General features: G+C 34.4%; 1 non-coding gene across 1 annotated transcript; it reads left to right on the forward strand.

Moving 5' to 3' along the window:
- The first annotated feature begins 4,037 nt into the window (after nucleotides 1-4,037).
- On the forward strand, nucleotides 4,038-4,141 carry LOC112474519. The gene has a single exon (XR_003044380.1). It is a non-coding gene; the product is annotated as a U6 spliceosomal RNA (small nuclear RNA).
- Nucleotides 4,142-7,545: the final 3,404 nt, after the last annotated feature.

The raw sequence follows: 7,545 nt of genomic DNA on the forward strand, positions 1-7,545 counted from the left end.
CTTTTAGCCTTCCTGCCTTCATGTGTTGGAAGATCTTTCTTCTCCTATCCTTAAACTGGGATTTATATCATCAAGTCTCCAGTTCCCAGGACTTCATTCAAACTTGGACTAGAATTACATCACTGATTTTCTTAGGTCATCTCCAGCATGTAGACAGAATATTGTGAGACTGCTCAGCCTCCATAGACTAATGAGTCAAATCTCTCTCTCATTCTGTTTTTGTTTTCTGTTTCTGCGGAGGACCTTAATACACTACCCTCAATGTGGGTGAGCCATATCTAATCTGTTAGAATAAAAGGCTGAGTAAGAAAAATTCTCTCTCTGCCTGTCTTCAAACTGTTAATTGGCCTTCTCCTTCCTTCAGAATCTGACTCAAATTAGAATTCAAACCATCATATCTCCTAGGTCACAGGCCTTTGGACTCAGACTAGAACTCCACCTTCAGTTCTTCTACATCTTCAGCCCTCTGACTGCAGATCTTGAGGCTTCTTACTTGCCATAACTGCATGAGACAATTTCTTATAATAAATCAATATCTATCTATCTATCTATCTATCTATCTATCTATCTATCTATCTATCATCTATCTATCCATCTATCCATCCTATTGTTTTCATTTCTCTAAAGAACTTAGACTAATACCAAGTTCAGTATCAAGAACAGCACTGCCCTGAGAAATTTCTGAGAAGATGGAAATGTTTTCTTCTGTTTTGTCTAATAGAGTAGTCATTAGTCATGTGTGGCTATTGAGTACTTAAAATGTGATTAGTATAATTAAAATGCATAGTTTTAAATTTTGCCTTATTTTAATTAAGTTAAATTTAAATAGTCACATGGGGTAAATATCTACTTTTTGGATAGCACAACTCTAGGCAGCAAACCATATTAAAATCATGTTATTTCTTGTACGTTACTTTCCGGACTCATTTCCTTCTATTCTCCAATGTCCTTTTAGTAATTGTTTGTTCACTACTTCAAGATGCTTTATTACTCTTATTATTTTTTATAAGGAACAAATTAGATGGTCCCTAGAAATGCAAACTTTGTTGCTCAAGCAGTAGAATTATAAGGTAGTTTAATTAGCTATGGATTTGCCAGGAATCAAGCAAGATCATCGAGTTCTTTATAGTTCTTCATCTCAGCTATTGAGTTACCAACACAGCTCCTTTTATTTGGTCAATCTAGATCAAAAACTGGGTCCTTAGTTGATTTCTATTTGTTAGTCTAGCCAGACTCATTCCATAAAAGGTCTCTGTTATATTCCTAACCAAAATGATATTAAATACTAGTACAAATATATTTTTAAAATTCTTAAAACAAGGAGATACGAAGATGACTAAAAACAGTCATATGCATTTTAATAAGTGAATATAGTTATTCCTATCCATTTATTCCAAAATACTTGCTTTTGAAAAAAAATCAGGAATAGTTAACAATGGTCAACAATGGTTACATCTGGGGAGTGAAATCACTAAAATACTTTCACTGGGTTTCTATTTTATTTACTCCTACATAGTTTCCATTTTACTAATTCATATGTATTTCTTTTGTAAATAAAAATCTAAGTGAAAAATTTTTTTATAAGTGCTGAATTTTTAGTTTTCTGGTTCCACTTAATACTTAGAATTATTTATTAAGGAAAATGATGCCTTAGAAAAAGACACAAAGAGGAAAGACAAGTGAATTTGTATATATACATATTAAACTAGACGATAGTCAGCTTTGGATGGATACATCCATTACTTCAGTAAATATGTATTGAGTGATTACTATGTTTCAGCCCTCTTCTAGTTGCTGATAACCCAGTTAACAAACTAAATCCCAGCGGCCTTTTAGCTTACATTCGAGTTGTAGAAAAACCAATATTCAAGTAAACACATTAATTAAATAATATAAATTCAGGTTTATAAAGGACATGAAGCAAAATGAAACGAGGTAGTTGTGCAAAGAGTGACGAGATGGTTGCGGTAGAGAGGCAAAGGATCATCAGTAAATAACTCCCTGAGAACATCACATTGGAGCAGACTCCTTGGTAAAGTCAGGAAATGACTTATATAATGATGTTGAATAAGAGTGTTCTATGTAGTAAAACTTCACATAGAAAAACCATGTGGCAAGTATGAAACTGACTTGAATAAGTGCAGTCATTTTTTTAAGAAGTTTTTGTTTGTTTGTTTACTTTTTAATAAAGCTCATTTTCAATATCATTGCCCAAAAGTTGAGAGTCATCTCCAGGATATTTCCACTTATTTTTGGTCATTTGCAAAACTATAATATTAGCTGATATTAAATACTAGTATAATGTGATCTTGTAAGATCAATGTTTGCTTGTTTGAGCGGGGGCAATGGAAGAAAAAAAATTATTGCTTTTGATGAATTTAAGAAAGTGTGTGATGGCCACATATCTTATATCATTTAGATTCCATCATTGTAGATATAGAAGTTATAGTACACAACATCAGAAGGCCAGTTTACTCTACATATTGTGATTGCATCTTTTCAAATGACAGAATGTAGAGATGTTGGTAATACTGCCAGTTGGTATATTTATGTAAAAATGCAGAATGGAGGACATTGAATGTTTTATAAATAGTAGCAAATGCTAAGTTAAACATGCATTCAAAAGCAGTTAATATTGCTCTTACTATCATATATGTATATATAATACTATACCAAATGCTATTATACTATATGTATTATGTACTATACCCAAGAATTTTTCACTTCTCTGCAACACAAGCAGCTGACCTCATATTTAAAATCCTGGCAAACATGGAGAATGGTAATCAATGCTTCCAATGTTCAATACACTACTTTTTTTTAAAAGGAAGAAATGCTTCCAAAGTTTAATACACTCTTTTTTTTTTTTTTTTTTTTTTACAATGGTCAACATTTTCATCAGGTCATGAAATTTCTTATTTTAGGACATAGGTAAATGCATTTTAAGGAAAGTTTACTCTTCCACACAGAAAAATAAAAGTGAGATTATATTAAAAAGTCTGCAAAGAACCTCCTCTGAACCATTGATAATGCTTAGTTCTTAGAAATTAAATTAGATAGGGGAAGAAAGGACTTAATGTACCTTTTAGGCAAGGGAGGAAATAAAGGCAATTTTTAACTTATTTTTATATTTTCTATATTTACTAATTTCCCTTATAAACAAGCACAAAGTTTGAAATAAAAGTTCAGATTTAATAAAATGTTAAAAAACAAAAAATCTCCCAAACCAGTCAATCTACTACAAGAGTCAATTTACTATGAGAGTCAATTTAGCATGGATTTTTCGATTTTTAGTTCTGGGAATCTATAATGACTGTATATTTGAATAGTATTTAGACATTTCACTTAAACTTTTTAAAAGCAAAATATAAATAGTCAAATCATGTGAAATCCCAAGAAATTTATTCATAGTGATAAAAAGTGAGTTAATGATTTCCCATTCTCATTTCAAAATTTTTGAAAACCCTTCCATTGCTATTTTAAGCTTTACTGTGATATAATCAACAAAGTAACTTGAAAGATATTTAAAGTGCACACTGTGATGATTTATACAGATAAACATTGTGAAAAAATTTCCCCTCCTCTCATTATCACATCCATTACCTTAAAACTGTTGACAAATTACTTTGTTTCTTGTAGAATAAAAAAGACATTAACATCACAATCATGATAAATCCCAAGTCTCTCAAATTGGTGTAGAAACAATCATAAAGTACACACTAGTGTAGCCTCATCTGTGAAATCTATCTTAAAATAATTCTAATATCTGTGGTACTACTGAGGGAGGAGGAGGCTGTCATCCTATTTTGTGACAGTACAAGCAAAGAGAACCATCATGTCCAAGGCAGGAAAAAGTATGTGCTATTTTACAGAACTTTTAAAATAAGTATTAAATAAATGACTTGCATTTAAAGTGTTAATTTCTCTTCCTTTTAAAATTTATTTCAAAACATGAAATTAAATATTTAAAAAATATGTTTGCCATGAACTGAAGTTGAAACAATGCTTAATGATAAAGAGAGTAAAGCAAATCTCTTGTACTTGCTTTGGCAGCTCATATACTAAAATTGGAACGATTCAGAGATTAGCAAGGCCTTTGAGCAATGATGACACAGAAATTCATGAAACGTTCCATATTTTCAACAGGGTAACTGCATTGGAAGGCAGAAGGCAAGGAAGCCATCCAGGACTCAGATCGTAGCTCAGTGTGAGGAATGGGTATGGGAAGAAAAGAAAGATATCGAGTACATAGGTAAATGCATTTTAAGGAAAGTTTACTCTTCCACACAGAAAAATAAAAGTGAGATTATATTAAAAAGTCTGCAAAGAACCTCCTCTGAACCATTGATAATGCTTAGTTCTTAGAAATTAAATTAGATAGGGGAAGAAAGGACTTTAACATTATATACCTTTTAGGCAAGGGAGGAGTAAGGCAGAGAATAAAGGTAATTTTTAACTTATTTTTTAATATTTTCTATATTTACTAATTTCTCTTAATAACAAGCACTAAGTTTGAAATAAAAGTTCAGATTTAATAAAATATTAAAAAGCAAAGACAATCTTCCAAACCAGTTTAATATTTTAGACTCTTGCATGTAGAGACGCATGGATAAATGCCATCTTTTGGCAATTTATAAAATTCATTGTCTGGTGATTCTTAAAGGGTCAGTTAATTTGTAAGTTTACCGAGACACTGGTAAATATGTGGACAATAATAAGGCTAAAACTATGAACTGAAGATATTTAAAGATATTTAATTGCATTCTAATAAATGTTTTAAGTTTTAGAAATAACTTACTCATGCAATGACAACTCTAACATTTTGACTATAGTCTCTCTTTAAAATATTGAAAAATCTTACAATCATTGAGCATTAATATTTTTAAAAAATTGATTAGTAACATCTAAGTATAGACTATTCATAAAATAATGTTATATTTTTGTACTTGAAGAAGACATTATTTATCCCAATGGCAGCAGCTCACAATTTGAGTGTTTCTCCCTCTGGACTGGAATAAATGCAAAGTCTTTTCAGTCCTCTGGGTGTGTGGGCTAAAGAGAGCTTTTAATAACATGAAAGTTTAAGAATCTCATCACAAACTTGCAACCATTTTTAAACTATCTAATTAAAATAATTGATTTGTTCCATAGTTTACAAAAATAGTTACTTTTTTGTTGTGATAACAAAGAGACTCCTAGGGTTCCTGAAAATAGTAATTTAACGAAAATTTTCTGGGCCTTTTAGTTTCCCCTGTTTCATAGAACACCCACCAAAATACTCCCTGAGGTTGTGTTCAGAAAAGCGGTGTTAAAGACTAACGCTTCTCAAGTTTGTATACATATAAATCACCCTGGAATCTTGTTATAACCAAGGATCTGCTTCTGTGGGTATAATCTCTCAGGGTAGGGCCTGAGATTCTGCAGTTCTAATAAATTCCCCGGTAATGGTGGCAATAGTGGTCTGAGGACTACATTCTGTGTAGCAAACCTATAGACTATTTCAGTGTAGAAATCCTAACTGCTCTGATTGTTATCGACAAGAACAAAAATGTGATTTACTTCTTATTATCGATCACAAATACTGAGATATGTTCAGTTGGGGCATTTTCTTGAATATAACAATCTTAGAATAATGTCTTTTTTTTTTTTTTCTATTTTTTAGCTCAGTGAGACTTTAAAAATCAGCAAATGCAGCTCTCTCATATTATAATTGAGGAGATTGAGGGTCAGGGAAGTTGAATATATACTCAAGGTCATAGAGCTAGTAGCAGGATGTGCACCAGAACCCAGGAACCCTAAATACTATTTCAATAAAGCAACACTACTTTCTTTGGCATTTCCATTTATTATATTCTTCCTGGCACAAAGCCTAGGCATGAGTCAATAATGATTAGAATTTCACCTTTTGTTGTTCACAATAGTTTGAATGATAGGAGTATCTTTGGACTTACTGACTTTTCTAATAGCTAAAACTCACAGTAGGCAACTATCTCCTACAATAACAAAAGTATTCACACATCCTCTTTCTTCTAGAGTCCACTTGCTGTTTTATTATGGACATTTTATTTCTTAATTTTGAGAACCTAGGGAGAAAGGTGGACAGAGAAATGAATGGGTCATTAGTTAAAAGGCAAAGGTTGAATTTGTAAAAGGTTGTGGCAAAGTAAGCAACAAACGGGAAAGAGCGAAGGGCATCAATATTGATCTTGCCTCTCATCTTTTCCTCTGTCTTCTTGCTTGCAGGTTTCTTTTGTGTAGTCTCTCAAACAAAGCTGACTTTATGGTGTGACTAATTTAACACTACTGAACTAGTCCATCATCTGCTAAATTAGTCCAATTAAAAACTAGTCATAGGGAAAAGCCTGGGAATTAAGCTAATTTGGAAACACAACTTCTGATTATGTCTTGCTCATTTATTTCTCCTAAAGAACACTTTTCAGGGTACTGATTTATGGAGCTGGTTCTTTCCAGATTCCTGAGTTCTTTACTATGACCACCTTTGGCTGAGTCCCTGAACAAGGTAGTTACTCTTTTTCTTCCTCCCTTAAGGCTATTGTTAGTACGTTTGTAGGGTATTGCCTATCTTTTCCCACTATCCGGTATTAGAAAAATCTCCCTAAACAGCTAGAACCACCATTTTAAAAGCCCTTAGAGATTGCACGCTCTTTATTAACATGTTTGCATTCTTAACTAATCCTCACAACTCTAAGAGTTAAGTACTATTATTATCCCTGTTTTTCAGCTGAGGAGGTTTCAGATTTAAACGTTCAAGTAAAATCATCAAACGTTATGAAGCAAGAAGAGACAGCTGTGTGATCTGAACTAGGGTCTGCGTGATCCCAGTAAGGACTGACACTGTCACCCACTAGGCTTTACTGAGATTTATACCTAGAATAAGACAAAATTCTGGAGAACAATATCAACAACAAAAAATAATTTCCTCCGCCCCTAACTTTTTTGTTTTCTGCCACACATATTCTCGTAGGCAGGTAGATGTTCCACTCCCTATACTTAGCCTCTCCCACGCCCTCTGCAATTTTCCCTTTTGCTGCTGGGAGCGTCAGAGAATGCTGCTGCAGCTGCTGAGTGGGCAGGTGGAGCCACCATCTGCTCTAGGAGTCCAAATGCGCAAAAGAACTTCGCACCCAGGACCTGTCCCAGGCATCGCAGATTCCAGAACCTGCTGGGGACACAGCTAACCCCGCCCCCTCGCGGTGACGATTGGCTGAACCCTTCCCGAGTGCAACGTACTTATTAATGAAGGCAGCTGTCTCCTCTGCAAGTTAAGGCGAGACAATCTCTAAGGAGGTGAGATCCACCAGAGGTGTGTGGATGGGGGCTCCAGTTCTCCTGCCCGAAGGGTCCTTGAGAAGCCTGTTTGTTTTTCCCGGCGCTTGTCTCCACCCATTCCTTTCTTTCATTGGCCAGGTTTGGTGGGCGGGTGCCTTTCCATTGGCCGGGGGGCGGTGTCTGTCCCTGGCCAGGGTTGGGGCGGGGCCTCTGTCGCGCTGAGCTTGCCCTTGTGGCTGGTGCTCGCTAGAGCTG

The sequence above is a fragment of the Pteropus alecto genome, unplaced genomic scaffold, assembly GCF_000325575.1.
Source record: "Pteropus alecto unplaced genomic scaffold, ASM32557v1 scaffold239, whole genome shotgun sequence".
Classification (NCBI taxonomy): Eukaryota; Metazoa; Chordata; class Mammalia; order Chiroptera; family Pteropodidae; genus Pteropus; species Pteropus alecto.